Source organism: Nuphar pumila, chromosome 16 (genome assembly GCF_984573655.1).
Source record: "Nuphar pumila chromosome 16, dmNupPumi1.hap1.1, whole genome shotgun sequence".
Taxonomy (NCBI): domain Eukaryota; kingdom Viridiplantae; phylum Streptophyta; class Magnoliopsida; order Nymphaeales; family Nymphaeaceae; genus Nuphar; species Nuphar pumila.
In genome coordinates this window covers 69,729,797-69,744,322 of record NC_143264.1, presented here as the reverse complement: position 1 = coordinate 69,744,322, position 14,526 = coordinate 69,729,797, and positions in this window count along the sequence as shown.

Below are 14,526 nucleotides of genomic sequence, written 5' to 3'. Positions count from 1 at the left end.
GTCCTTGGCCTCTCTCAGAAATCTTATATCCTTAAGGTTCTTAAAATATATGGAATGGAAAATTGTTCTCCTAGTTTGACACCCATAGTGAAAGGGGATAAATTGAGCCTAAAGGACTGTCCTCAGGATGATAATGAAAATACTCAGATGGTAACTGTCACATATGCTTCAGCGGTTGGGAGTTTGCAGTTCGTGCAGACTTGCACATGACCTGTACTTGCATACAACCTGATATTGTATTTACTATGAGAATGCTTGGTAGATATCAGTCAAATTCAGGCATGGTGCACTAGAAGGCAGCGAATAAGGTCATGCGCTATTTGCAAGGAACAAATGACTACATGTTAACCTACAAAAAAGTTGATCACCTAGAGGTCATTGGATACTCTTATACAGACTTAGGAGTATGTCTCATCAGTAGAAAGTCTACTACTCGATACATTTTTCTACTAGCAAGTGGTGTCGTCTCATGAAAAAGTGGAAAGCAGTCTACAATTGTTGCTCATACCATGAAGGCAGAATTTATTGCTCTATATGAGACCATTTGGATAAGAAACTTCATTATGGATACAAAAGTTCATTTTGAACGACTTGTAGCACCTGTATTGAGGTCTATGAAGACCAGAAAATCTGTTATCCATCCAGACTATATAGTGTATTTGCAAGAGTCTAATAATTTCAAAGATATTGATGATGATCCCTTCACTTTTGCAGAAGCCATTAAAAGTAAAAGATCAACACATTGAATCAAGGATATGACAGAATAGCTTGACTCTATGGTAAAGAACCAAGTGTGAGATCTTGTACTTTGACCTGATGGTTGTAAGTGGGTCTTTAAGACCAAGATAGACTCTAAAGGTCAAGTGGAGAGATACAAAGTTAGGCTTGTTGCAAAAGGTTTCATATAGATATAGGACATTGATTATAATGAAACTTTTTATTCTGTCTTAACTAAGGAATCGTTGAGGATAATCATGACCCTTGTAGCTCATTTTGATTTAGAGCTACATCAAATAGATATAAAAACTGTTTTTCTAAATGGGGATCTAGAAGAGGAGGCATACATGCAACAACTTCCTGGTTTCAGTGTAAATGACTCAAATCATTTAGTTTGTAAATTGAAGAAGTCAATTTATGAACTTAAACAAGCTTCTCGCCAGTGGTATAAAAAGTTCAATCATGTAATTATGAACTTTGGATTCACTGAAAAATATTGTTGATCAGTGCATATACCTTAAGACTAGTGGGAGTAAGTTCATAATTTTGGTTTTATATGTTGATGACATTCTTCTCGCAACTAATGATTTGAGCCTACTATATAAGATAAAAGATTTTCTTTTGTTTTATTTCGATATAAAGGTCATGGATGAGGCTACATATGTCATTGAAATCGAGATATGTGATGATAGAACTAAGAGTGTCCTTGGCCTCTCTCAGAAATCTTATATCCTTAAGGTTCTTAAAATATATGGAATGGAAAATTGTTCTCCTAGTTTGACACCCATAGTGAAAGGGGATAAATTGAGCCTAAAGGACTGTCCTCAGGATGATAATGAAAATACTCAGATGGTAACTGTCACATATGCTTCAGCGGTTGGGAGTTTGCAGTTCGTGCAGACTTGCACATGACCTGTACTTGCATACAACCTGATATTGTATTTACTATGAGAATGCTTGGTAGATATCAGTCAAATTCAGGCATGGTGCACTAGAAGGCAGCGAATAAGGTCATGCGCTATTTGCAAGGAACAAATGACTACATGTTAACCTACAAAAAAGTTGATCACCTAGAGGTCATTGGATACTCTTATACAGACTTAGGAGTATGTCTCATCAGTAGAAAGTCTACTACTCGATACATTTTTCTACTAGCAAGTGGTGTCGTCTCATGAAAAAGTGGAAAGCAGTCTACAATTGTTGCTCATACCATGAAGGCAGAATTTATTGCTCTATATGAGACCATTTGGATAAGAAACTTCATTATGGATACAAAAGTTCATTTTGAACGACTTGTAGCACCTGTATTGAGGTCTATGAAGACCAGAAAATCTGTTATCCATCCAGACTATATAGTGTATTTGCAAGAGTCTAATAATTTCAAAGATATTGATGATGATCCCTTCACTTTTGCAGAAGCCATTAAAAGTAAAAGATCAACACATTGAATCAAGGATATGACGGAATAGCTTGACTCTATGGTAAAGAACCAAGTGTGAGATCTTGTACTTTGACCTGATGGTTGTAAGTGGGTCTTTAAGACCAAGATAGACTCTAAAGGTCAAGTGGAGAGATACAAAGTTAGGCTTGTTGCAAAAGGTTTCATATAGATATAGGACATTGATTATAATGAAACTTTTTATTCTGTCTTAACTAAGGAATCGTTGAGGATAATCATGACCCTTGTAGCTCATTTTGATTTAGAGCTACATCAAATAGATATAAAAATTGTTTTTCTAAATGGGGATCTAGAAGAGGAGGCATACATGCAACAACTTCCTGGTTTCAGTGTAAATGACTCAAATCATTTAGTTTGTAAATTGAAGAAGTCAATTTATGAACTTAAACAAGCTTCTCGCCAGTGGTATAAAAAGTTCAATCATGTAAATATGAACTTTGGATTCACTGAAAAATATTGTTGATCAGTGCATATACCTTAAGACTAGTGGGAGTAAGTTCATAATTTTGGTTTTATATGTTGACGACATTCTTCTCGCAACTAATGATTTGAGCCTACTATATAAGATAAAAGATTTTCTTTTGTTTTATTTCGATATAAAGGTCATGGATGAGGCTACATATGTCATTGAAATCGAGATATGTGATGATAGAACTAAGAGTGTCCTTGGCCTCTCTCAGAAATCTTATATCCTTAAGGTTCTTAAAATATATGGAATGGAAAATTGTTCTCCTAGTTTGACACCCATAGTGAAAGGGGATAAATTGAGCCTAAAGGACTGTCCTCAGGATGATAATGAAAATACTCAGATGGTAACTGTCACATATGCTTCAGCGGTTGGGAGTTTGCAGTTCGTGCAGACTTGCACATGACCTGTACTTGCATACAACCTGATATTGTATTTACTATGAGAATGCTTGGTAGATATCAGTCAAATTCAGGCATGGTGCACTAGAAGGCAGCGAATAAGGTCATGCGCTATTTGCAAGGAACAAATGACTACATGTTAACCTACAAAAAAGTTGATCACCTAGAGGTCATTGGATACTCTTATACAGACTTAGGAGTATGTCTCATCAGTAGAAAGTCTACTACTCGATACATTTTTCTACTAGCAAGTGGTGTCGTCTCATGAAAAAGTGGAAAGCAGTCTACAATTGTTGCTCATACCATGAAGGCAGAATTTATTGCTCTATATGAGACCATTTGGATAAGAAACTTCATTATGGATACAAAAGTTCATTTTGAACGACTTGTAGCACCTGTATTGAGGTCTATGAAGACCAGAAAATCTGTTATCCATCCAGACTATATAGTGTATTTGCAAGAGTCTAATAATTTCAAAGATATTGATGATGATCCCTTCACTTTTGCAGAAGCCATTAAAAGTAAAAGATCAACACATTGAATCAAGGATATGACGGAATAGCTTGACTCTATGGTAAAGAACCAAGTGTGAGATCTTGTACTTTGACCTGATGGTTGTAAGTGGGTCTTTAAGACCAAGATAGACTCTAAAGGTCAAGTGGAGAGATACAAAGTTAGGCTTGTTGCAAAAGGTTTCATATAGATATAGGACATTGATTATAATGAAACTTTTTATTCTGTCTTAACTAAGGAATCGTTGAGGATAATCATGACCCTTGTAGCTCATTTTGATTTAGAGCTACATCAAATAGATATAAAAACTGTTTTTCTAAATGGGGATCTAGAAGAGGAGGCATACATGCAACAACTTCCTGGTTTCAGTGTAAATGACTCAAATCATTTAGTTTGTAAATTGAAGAAGTCAATTTATGAACTTAAACAAGCTTCTCGCCAGTGGTATAAAAAGTTCAATCATGTAAATATGAACTTTGGATTCACTGAAAAATATTGTTGATCAGTGCATATACCTTAAGACTAGTGGGAGTAAGTTCATAATTTTGGTTTTATATGTTGACGACATTCTTCTCGCAACTAATGATTTGAGCCTACTATATAAGATAAAAGATTTTCTTTTGTTTTATTTCGATATAAAGGTCATGGATGAGGCTACATATGTCATTGAAATCGAGATATGTGATGATAGAACTAAGAGTGTCCTTGGCCTCTCTCAGAAATCTTATATCCTTAAGGTTCTTAAAATATATGGAATGGAAAATTGTTCTCCTAGTTTGACACCCATAGTGAAAGGGGATAAATTGAGCCTAAAGGACTGTCCTCAGGATGATAATGAAAATACTCAGATGGTAACTGTCACATATGCTTCAGCGGTTGGGAGTTTGCAGTTCGTGCAGACTTGCACATGACCTGTACTTGCATACAACCTGATATTGTATTTACTATGAGAATGCTTGGTAGATATCAGTCAAATTCAGGCATGGTGCACTAGAAGGCAGCGAATAAGGTCATGCGCTATTTGCAAGGAACAAATGACTACATGTTAACCTACAAAAAAGTTGATCACCTAGAGGTCATTGGATACTCTTATACAGACTTAAGAGTATGTCTCATCAGTAGAAAGTCTACTACTCGATACATTTTTCTACTAGCAAGTGGTGTCGTCTCATGAAAAAGTGGAAAGCAGTCTACAATTGTTGCTCATACCATGAAGGCAGAATTTATTGCTCTATATGAGACCATTTGGATAAGAAACTTCATTATGGATACAAAAGTTCATTTTGAACGACTTGTAGCACCTGTATTGAGGTCTATGAAGACCAGAAAATCTGTTATCCATCCAGACTATATAGTGTATTTGCAAGAGTCTAATAATTTCAAAGATATTGATGATGATCCCTTCACTTTTGCAGAAGCCATTAAAAGTAAAAGATCAACACATTGAATCAAGGATATGACGGAATAGCTTGACTCTATGGTAAAGAACCAAGTGTGAGATCTTGTACTTTGACCTGATGGTTGTAAGTGGGTCTTTAAGACCAAGATAGACTCTAAAGGTCAAGTGGAGAGATACAAAGTTAGGCTTGTTGCAAAAGGTTTCATATAGATATAGGACATTGATTATAATGAAACTTTTTATTCTGTCTTAACTAAGGAATCGTTGAGGATAATCATGACCCTTGTAGCTCATTTTGATTTAGAGCTACATCAAATAGATATAAAAACTGTTTTTCTAAATGGGGATCTAGAAGAGGAGGCATACATGCAACAACTTCCTGGTTTCAGTGTAAATGACTCAAATCATTTAGTTTGTAAATTGAAGAAGTCAATTTATGAACTTAAACAAGCTTCTCGCCAGTGGTATAAAAAGTTCAATCATGTAATTATGAACTTTGGATTCACTGAAAAATATTGTTGATCAGTGCATATACCTTAAGACTAGTGGGAGTAAGTTCATAATTTTGGTTTTATATGTTGATGACATTCTTCTCGCAACTAATGATTTGAGCCTACTATATAAGATAAAAGATTTTCTTTTGTTTTATTTCGATATAAAGGTCATGGATGAGGCTACATATGTCATTGAAATCGAGATATGTGATGATAGAACTAAGAGTGTCCTTGGCCTCTCTCAGAAATCTTATATCCTTAAGGTTCTTAAAATATATGGAATGGAAAATTGTTCTCCTAGTTTGACACCCATAGTGAAAGGGGATAAATTGAGCCTAAAGGACTGTCCTCAGGATGATAATGAAAATACTCAGATGGTAACTGTCACATATGCTTCAGCGGTTGGGAGTTTGCAGTTCGTGCAGACTTGCACATGACCTGTACTTGCATACAACCTGATATTGTATTTACTATGAGAATGCTTGGTAGATATCAGTCAAATTCAGGCATGGTGCACTAGAAGGCAGCGAATAAGGTCATGCGCTATTTGCAAGGAACAAATGACTACATGTTAACCTACAAAAAAGTTGATCACCTAGAGGTCATTGGATACTCTTATACAGACTTAGGAGTATGTCTCATCAGTAGAAAGTCTACTACTCGATACATTTTTCTACTAGCAAGTGGTGTCGTCTCATGAAAAAGTGGAAAGCAGTCTACAATTGTTGCTCATACCATGAAGGCAGAATTTATTGCTCTATATGAGACCATTTGGATAAGAAACTTCATTATGGGTCTTGGGATTATGAACTCTATTAAGATACCACTAAAGATCTTTTATGATAACGAAACAATCGTGTCCTTCTCAAATAACAACAAACGCTCAACCTCATGTCGACATATGAAGTTAAAGTATTTTGTTGTTAAAGAAGTGACTGAGAATCATCTGGTATATATTGATACAATTGGTATAAAGAAAATGACTGCAGATCCCCTTACTAAAGGGCTACCACCAGGATTGTATTCCCAACATTTAAAGAGGATGGGTCTATTTGATTCCTTCTGATGTATGACAGTACATTATGTAATCACATTTGTGAAAATAAATTAATTCTCTATGGCTTTGTATATTATTGATTTTACATAAAGGACCTCTCATTTGATTAGAGAGAATAACATAATAACAATATTAAAAAAGAGATCAATAGAATGGGTTAGAGACCAACTTATTCATAAAGGTAATCTTAACATGCAAGGCACTAAAAATGAATTGTATTGTAGTACATGAAAATATGATATTTCATAAAGAGGTGACCATCTCCATGACTCATATGATTCATTCTTGTGATACAGGATAACATGTGAACCCACATGAAAAATTAAGTCGAGATAAAAGTATAAACCTCGATTTAGTACCCTTCTAGTGTCAATGGGTCAAGTGAGAGAATGTTGAACATTTGGGTTTGGGTCTAACCCACAGTGTGACCCGGTTTGACACTAACGAAGGGTTAGTGGGTTGTTAGTGTGATAGGAGTTACAAGAATGTGAAGGAATTCACATTCTATAACCCCCCCTCCCCCCTTATCTTCCAATATAAATACAGGGGCTTGGTTACATGATGAGAGTAACCTACAGTTGAAGCCTATTGCTCGTGTCCTTGTAATTCCCATTTGAGTTCAGGGTCCTGCTCACCAGCGACTTGAAGGCTTGGGCTCATCGTGGGCGTCGATAGGCTGAGGAGAACGCCAAGCACTCGCACGTTGCATCGACCATGGCATGTACCAGTATGTGTTGAATTAGCATTTCAATTTTAATTTTGATGCATACTCCAACAAGAACATCAAAATGCTTTAGAACAAAGAGGTAACTTTGTAGTCTTCTAACATTACAACCAATTTCAAAGAGTCATCTCAAAATAAAATTTTGTGATAAAACAGATGAAATTCCTCAAATACGCAATTGATCGAACAAATGGTGTGCATAGGTAGGTGACAAAGATGGAAAAAATTGAAACAATTGAAAAACAAAAACCATCGATATTTTGCCTTCTGAGTTGGCTTCGAATTCCACCACCGAAACCTTGCCTTTCGGGTTGGCTTTCATGAACCTGAACACCCAATTCCAAAACATTAATTGAATCCATTTCTTTCCCCGAAAACAATAGATAAAGGATTTAAAAATGAGCAAATATCTCATTTAATTTGAGATCAGAAACACACCAATTGGACTTATTGCCAAAATCTATCAGCGCCATGTCGTAGGAGAGTTTCTTCTCTTCGAGTGTCTATTAGACTCTCTGGCTGAAAGGTCCTGAAATCAACAAAGCTTTCTAAGTTCTATCAACTCTCTCTCTCTCTCTCTCTCTCTCTCTCTCTCTCTCTTTCTCTCTCTCTCTCTCTCTCTCTCTCTCTCTCTCTCTCTCTCTCTCTCTCTCTCTCTCTCTCTCTCTCTCTCTCTCTTTCTGATTAAGTGGTAGTGGTGGGAGAAGAAGCCTGCAATCACCGCGTTTGGATGAGGATGAGGACCAGAGGGAAGCAGAGAAGGAGAGCGAGGCCATGTGCACCACCGACATCCTCTCTCCATCCTTCATGATGGGGAAGCCACGTGGGTGCCCCTTCTTGTGAGAGAGAGCCAAAAGAAATTCAACATTACCATCACTCATGAAGATCAACAAAATGTTAAACCCATGAACTGAACAAGAGCAAAAGCCAAAACAAATAAAAGAAAACAAAAGAGAAAAAGAACATCAGACAGACAAAATGGGCTCACGCAGGAGCCACTGGCCCAAAGGGCGGCAAAAGAGAGGGAGCGAAAGATCACTAAGATGCATACGCAGGATCGCATAAACATCTACCAAGATTTTATGCACCAGGTTATGAATGTTAACCGGAATTTGATGAAAATGAGCATCATTTTGCACTATCTAAACAAACCACCAAGAGGTAAGCAACCACGTCTGCCAGATCAACCTCCACCTCGTGCTACGCCTAATACAAAATGGGCCCAAGATCAGATCTAGCGCAAAGGACTCCTCCTTAACAAACACTTCTGGATGCCTTCAGGTCCTGCTGAAGAGTTCCACAAATATTGGGCAAGACCAGAACAAGTGAAACGTACATTCTTCTGCAGCTTGACAAAGCATGCACCAACTTGGGAGCTGAATGCCCCACTTCTTTAAATTATTGTGGGTCTGGATCCTATCGTGCAAAATTAACCAAGCCAGGACTCGAGAACGGGGAGAAGGTCCCTTCACTCAAAGCACATTCTCGGGCAACCAATCAGCCCCTGAGGGGAGCAACGATCTATATACTTTTGAGGTGAGGAACTCTCCGCTTGGCGCCAGCGCCCACTGCAACCACTGAGCAAAATTTCCAGAGTCCTCAAAATGGTCTCTAAAGAAGGCTAAAGCCCTCAACCATGATTTATGCAAGTGCGAGAACGCCAAACTCTGGGTTCCCAGACGAACCGGAATAAGAGCAAGAGCTCCATATTTAGCAAGAAGCAAACAAGCACAAGGGTTATCCGGTTAGTGGGCCAACCAACATTGCTTGGAGACAAGAACAATGCTCTGCAGTCTGGGCGCAGGAATGCCTAAACCAGTCATACGTCAAGGTAAGACCATCGAACGCCAACCAATCAAGTGATGCTTACTCTTGAGTTGACACCCGGACCATAGAAAACCTGCCAGCAAGTGCGTCAGTTGCTTCTCTAATCCCATAGGCATCACAAACATAGACATGAAAAATTCTGGAATAGTGGAAAGAACATTTCTAACTAAAGTCAGACAGACAACGATGGAGAGATAAGACGACTGCCACGAAAATAATTTGCCTTCACATTTTGAAGCGTCGAAGCCCATGCAGTAGAAGAGAGGTGCTTCACTTGTAACAGCAAACCCAGGTACATTATAGGCATGTCAAAAATAGTGTAATTAAAAATCCTCCTCCCAGCTACAAGCATATTGGACTGAACATTGAACATGCTAAGAGAGCATTTAGTTTCATTTAGAGAAAGCTCAGATAGAGAGAGGAAAAACTGAAGGATAAGCTTGAACCTAAGCATCTGCTGAATATTTGCACGACAAAAAATGATCATATCATCAGCATAAGTAAGAATATGACCAAGGAAGTCTAGAACCTGCAAAGGATCAATGAAACATGATACTGCAGCTCACTTAAGCAAGACCACAAGACCCTCAGCAACCGCATTGAACAACAAAGGTGAGAGGGGCACCCTTGCCGCAGACCCCGCCCCAGCTTGAACCAGTCTCCTCTAACACCATTGATATTTAACATGGTCTAGGCATTTAAGACCAGCTCCCTCACCCAACCAGAAAAATGATGACCAATACCGAAATTCGCTAACATTTGAAATAAGAAGGGCTGATGCACATAATCAAAAGCTTTATGAAAGTCTAATTTAAGGACAAAATAAGGTTGACCGCTATGCTACAAGGAATGAACAACCTCGTATGCCATGATGAACGAGTGTTGGACCCTTTTATTACGGATGAAGGCAAACTGAGAATCTGAAAAAAATTGGTGAGCCACCAATTTCAGCCCATTTGCCAAAACCTTGGCAAACATTCGATAGAGAGCACTCATAACTGAGATTGGGCAGAACCGAGAAATATGAGTGGCCTCATCATCTTTCAGAATGAGCGAAATAATAGCTATATGAAAATGATAAGGTAGCCTGAAGTTACGATAAAACTCATCAAACATGCTCATCGCATCTGATTTAACATAGTCTCAAACGATTCTAAAAAAGTCAACATGAAACCCATCAATGTCGGGCGCTTTCCAACCCAACAGATCCTTAATGACCCTAAAAATCTCATCTTCAGAGAACCTTCTTTGCATAGATCTGGCTTGCTCATGCTGAATTGACTCAACTAGGACATTACCAAAGACACCCTCCATAGTTAATGAAGCAAAATATAAAGCCTTAAAATATATCGAGACTGCCGGATTAACATGTTAATTGAGATAGCAAAACACCCCCAATGGAGATAGAAGGAACAACCTTCCTCCTATGACGATGGGAAGCATATGAGTGAAAAAAATTTAGTGTTGCCATCACCAGCCGTAAGCCATTTTACCCTAGACCTCTGCTTCCAACGAATTTCCTCTTTGACCCTCCAGCTTTTCAAGAGCATAGTTAATTGATGTCTATTTTGCAATCGTTGTAATTTTGAAAAGATTTTTATATGTAAAACATGTGAAAACCAGACATCAAATAATAAAAACCGGTTCTCACTAGTGAATGAGACCGGGTCGAACTCAGAGAACGAGAATATTTCGTATTCAAGCACACAAATCTAAACTATTTCTTTATTGTCGAATTATAAAATGTAAAATGTACGAGAAAAGTAAAAACAACTAACTATTACAACAAATGAATACCCTTCGTAGAGGGCGTAAAAAGCGATATTTACAAACCCAGAATTAAATTCCTACTTCTAAACTGAAAACAAACTTCTACTCTTGTGCTTCTGTGTCACTCAATCGCTTCCGCTCCACTCCTATGCTATTCTGCACAAATCAAGCGAACACAAGCAGTACAAGAGATAGAAATATACTTGCTAAATGCTAACAATGAAATCACAATTCACTAAGAAATGCTAAACATGTAACTACTTAAGCTAATAACAAAGTAATTAACAACAACTAATTAAATCTAGCTACTAACTAATTGATTAATCTAATTACTAACTATTAATGAACTAACAACTAACTATTGGTAGATTAAACTAAACAACTACAAGCTAATGAACTAATACTCTTTAAAATGAAGCATCAACAATTAAAACTCAGCAATTCTCAGCGAAACTCAAATTTGCTCCAGCTAACACTTAATAAAAACATGCAATGAAACTCATTGAAAATCAACAGTGAAATTCATAGAAAATACACTGTGAAACTTAGCATTTCATGCATTTGATATGTACTGGATTTACACAACATTATCATTCACGGATATTTCAAACATCTACCGAAGTTTTCACTTCAATCACAACACTTTTCAATCAATACACGCTTGCCACAAATTATTTTCACGAATGCCGAATTTCACTGAACTTCAACTGCCGAAAGAATATTGCTAGAAAACATTGAACATCAGTAAAGTTCAAGAATTCCTTTTGTAAATCACGATTAACCTAGAGGAATCACGATTCCTCTGTAACTCATGGCTGAAACTCTCGATTTTACAGCTTACGCAGGGGATCACCGGAGATGCAGTGCTCAGACACAACGTCAAGTCGCCGGATAGACCAGGCGATCTATTGCCGGTAAAACAGAGATGCCGGAAAACATTAAAAACACAGTGATCAGAAATTGGAAATAAAACTCATCGATCTGCATCTCAATCGGTTGAAATGCAAGGGATCATCGGAAATCACAATATTTCTGACATAAGCATACTAAGAAATCTGGCAACTGCCAGCGATAGAGAGCTATCGTTAATCAGAATCATGGCAAAACAGAAATTGCCAGAATATGAAGTGCAGACGTTGGAGATCTCAGTAGATAGACATCCAATCAAACTGATCCAGAGATCAATAGCTCATTAATCAAACAATACTTGCCAGAATTCCACACAGCAACGACGATCAAAATAATTCTGATAGAGATCCAATCTTTCGATCAATTAAAATCAGATAACAATCATTGAAATTTTGTCGATCAACAAACAAAACCGTAACTCGATCGAAATTCAAATATTCAGATATTCAATCATTTAGATTTAAACAATCAATCGATCACCGGAGTTCAACTATTCAGTTCAAACACTTAGGCAATCGATCAGTAATCAGGTAACTCAATCCAATAATTCGTAGCACTTTGATCGAACGGAAATCAATCTAGAAATCAAATGATACGAAGTTTGATCATCAATCACAAATCAAATGATTCATTCCAAAGTTATGATAGACTAGAATTAAACGATCAATCTGAAAATCACACCATCGATCACCAGATTTTATACAAATAAAAAAGAAAATCAGTAACAGGAAACGAAAAATGCAAATTGTGATGGATGAAATGCTAATAAAAATGATGCAAAGTTATCTAATGCATATGAAAATAGAGAACAAACCTTATAAAATGAAAGTGTAAAATGCGTCTGATACGGATTTGAATATCAAATGTTATACAGGAAAACTCTACAAAATGAAACTATCCTAAAAAAATGAATGCACAAACAGGAATTCAAATACTGAAATTGGAAAGAAACAAATACAGAATGTGATCTGCTGTTTTTTTTATTTTTCAATTAAAAAAAACTAACTCAACTATGTGAAGAGAAAGGGAAGAAGAAGAAGAAAGAAGCTGAAGATCTTACCATGAAACTGAAGGGTTAGATGACAGGTGAACTCCTCTCGTACGCCATCGCCGTAGCTGGATGCCTCCATCGGATTGAAAAAGAAGAGAGAACAAGGGAGAAGGGGAAGAAAAGGCAAGAAGAAGTGGAGGGGAAGGGGAAGAAGAGAGGGTTCTGACAAAGGGAGAAGACAAGCTTCTCTTCCCCCCTACGTATCATATTTAAAGAGTTTGGAGATTTTCCATAAGTCCATCTCTTTTTAAAGAATTCCATTTCAAAACCTCTCTTCAAAAAGTATTTGCAAAACAACTCAAAATGACTATGTTTTAGAAATTGTAAAACTAAGTCTATTTTAACTCTAATTTTTTTTTGATTTTCAAAAACTAAACTACTACAATTATGTCAAAAACTAAAATATGCATTAAAATGTAAAATAACACTATTTTTCATGTATTTTTCTATTGTTATATTATTTTAGCATATTTACTTGAAACTAACATAAAATTGGGTTTTTAAATCATTTTCTCATGAAATCATGCATATTTTTATATGAAATATCCCTAAAATATATGCATGATCATTAATTCTAAGGACCTGGCCTGGAGACTAAGAAGTTGCAAATCAGAAAGAGAGCCAGGAGAAGACACAAACTGATACAACACAGAAATCTCATGATCCCATGCAGCCATTTGCTGAAATTTCTCCACATTACGACTATAAAGCCAAGCTTTGATATCCTTAGCTAGACGACAAAGCTTCTTTTTGAAATTCCACTAGAGGGGGGGTGAATAGTGAAATACGATACAAAATTATAAAATAAAAAATAAGGCAATAAGGCACAACACAATAAACACAAGATTTATACTGGTTCGGTCAAAACCCTGACCTACATCCAGTCCCCAAGCAAACCACTTGAGCTTTCCACTATAACATCTGAGTCACCGAATAAATAGTACAACACCCTCTTCCTCAGAGGTCTTCTTCTCTCAACAGAGAAGGGGCACACCCTCTTCCACAGAGGTCTTCTTCTCTCAACAGAGAAGGACAACACCCTCTTACACAGAGGTCTTCTTCTCTCAACAGAGAAGGGCAACACCCTCTTTCTCAGAGGTCTACTTCTTTCAACAAAGAAGGAATACAGTGAATAACAAAAAGTTACAATACTTCCTATAGAAACTTCAGAATGATATGAATGCATGAATGAAAGATTCTCAGAATGTTCTGTTCTTTTCACTCAGAAGATACTCTTTGTCAAAGAGTTATTCTTGACTTTTTCTCTTTCTTTTCTCTTTCTTTTTCTAGGCTCTCTTTCAAATATCGAATAGGAATTTTTCTTGTTGTAAGCTCACATATCCATTCCTTGTCTGAATAGTTCATTTGAGTGTGTTTATATAGCTTTAAAAAAGTAGTCGTTACTTTTTGAAATCGTAGCCTTTTTGAGATGTGAAATGTCATGTCATTTCAAAAAACATCTTTAGAGAAATTCGAGAAAGTTTTCTTTCCATAAAAGTAAAATATAGGGTACACTAGTCGTTGTAATATTTTAGGTAATATATATTTTATGTAAAAAGTCTATTTCTTATAATAGTACATTGAACGTTGGATTGTAGGCTGTCATGTAGTTTTATCTTTATCCTAATTAATGATTTGTGGTACATAAGTACTTCTTTACTTAAAATGAGTGTAAGTACAATAAATGCTTTGAGATATTTATTTGTACATAGTCATATCAAGAGTTTTCTTTATGATGT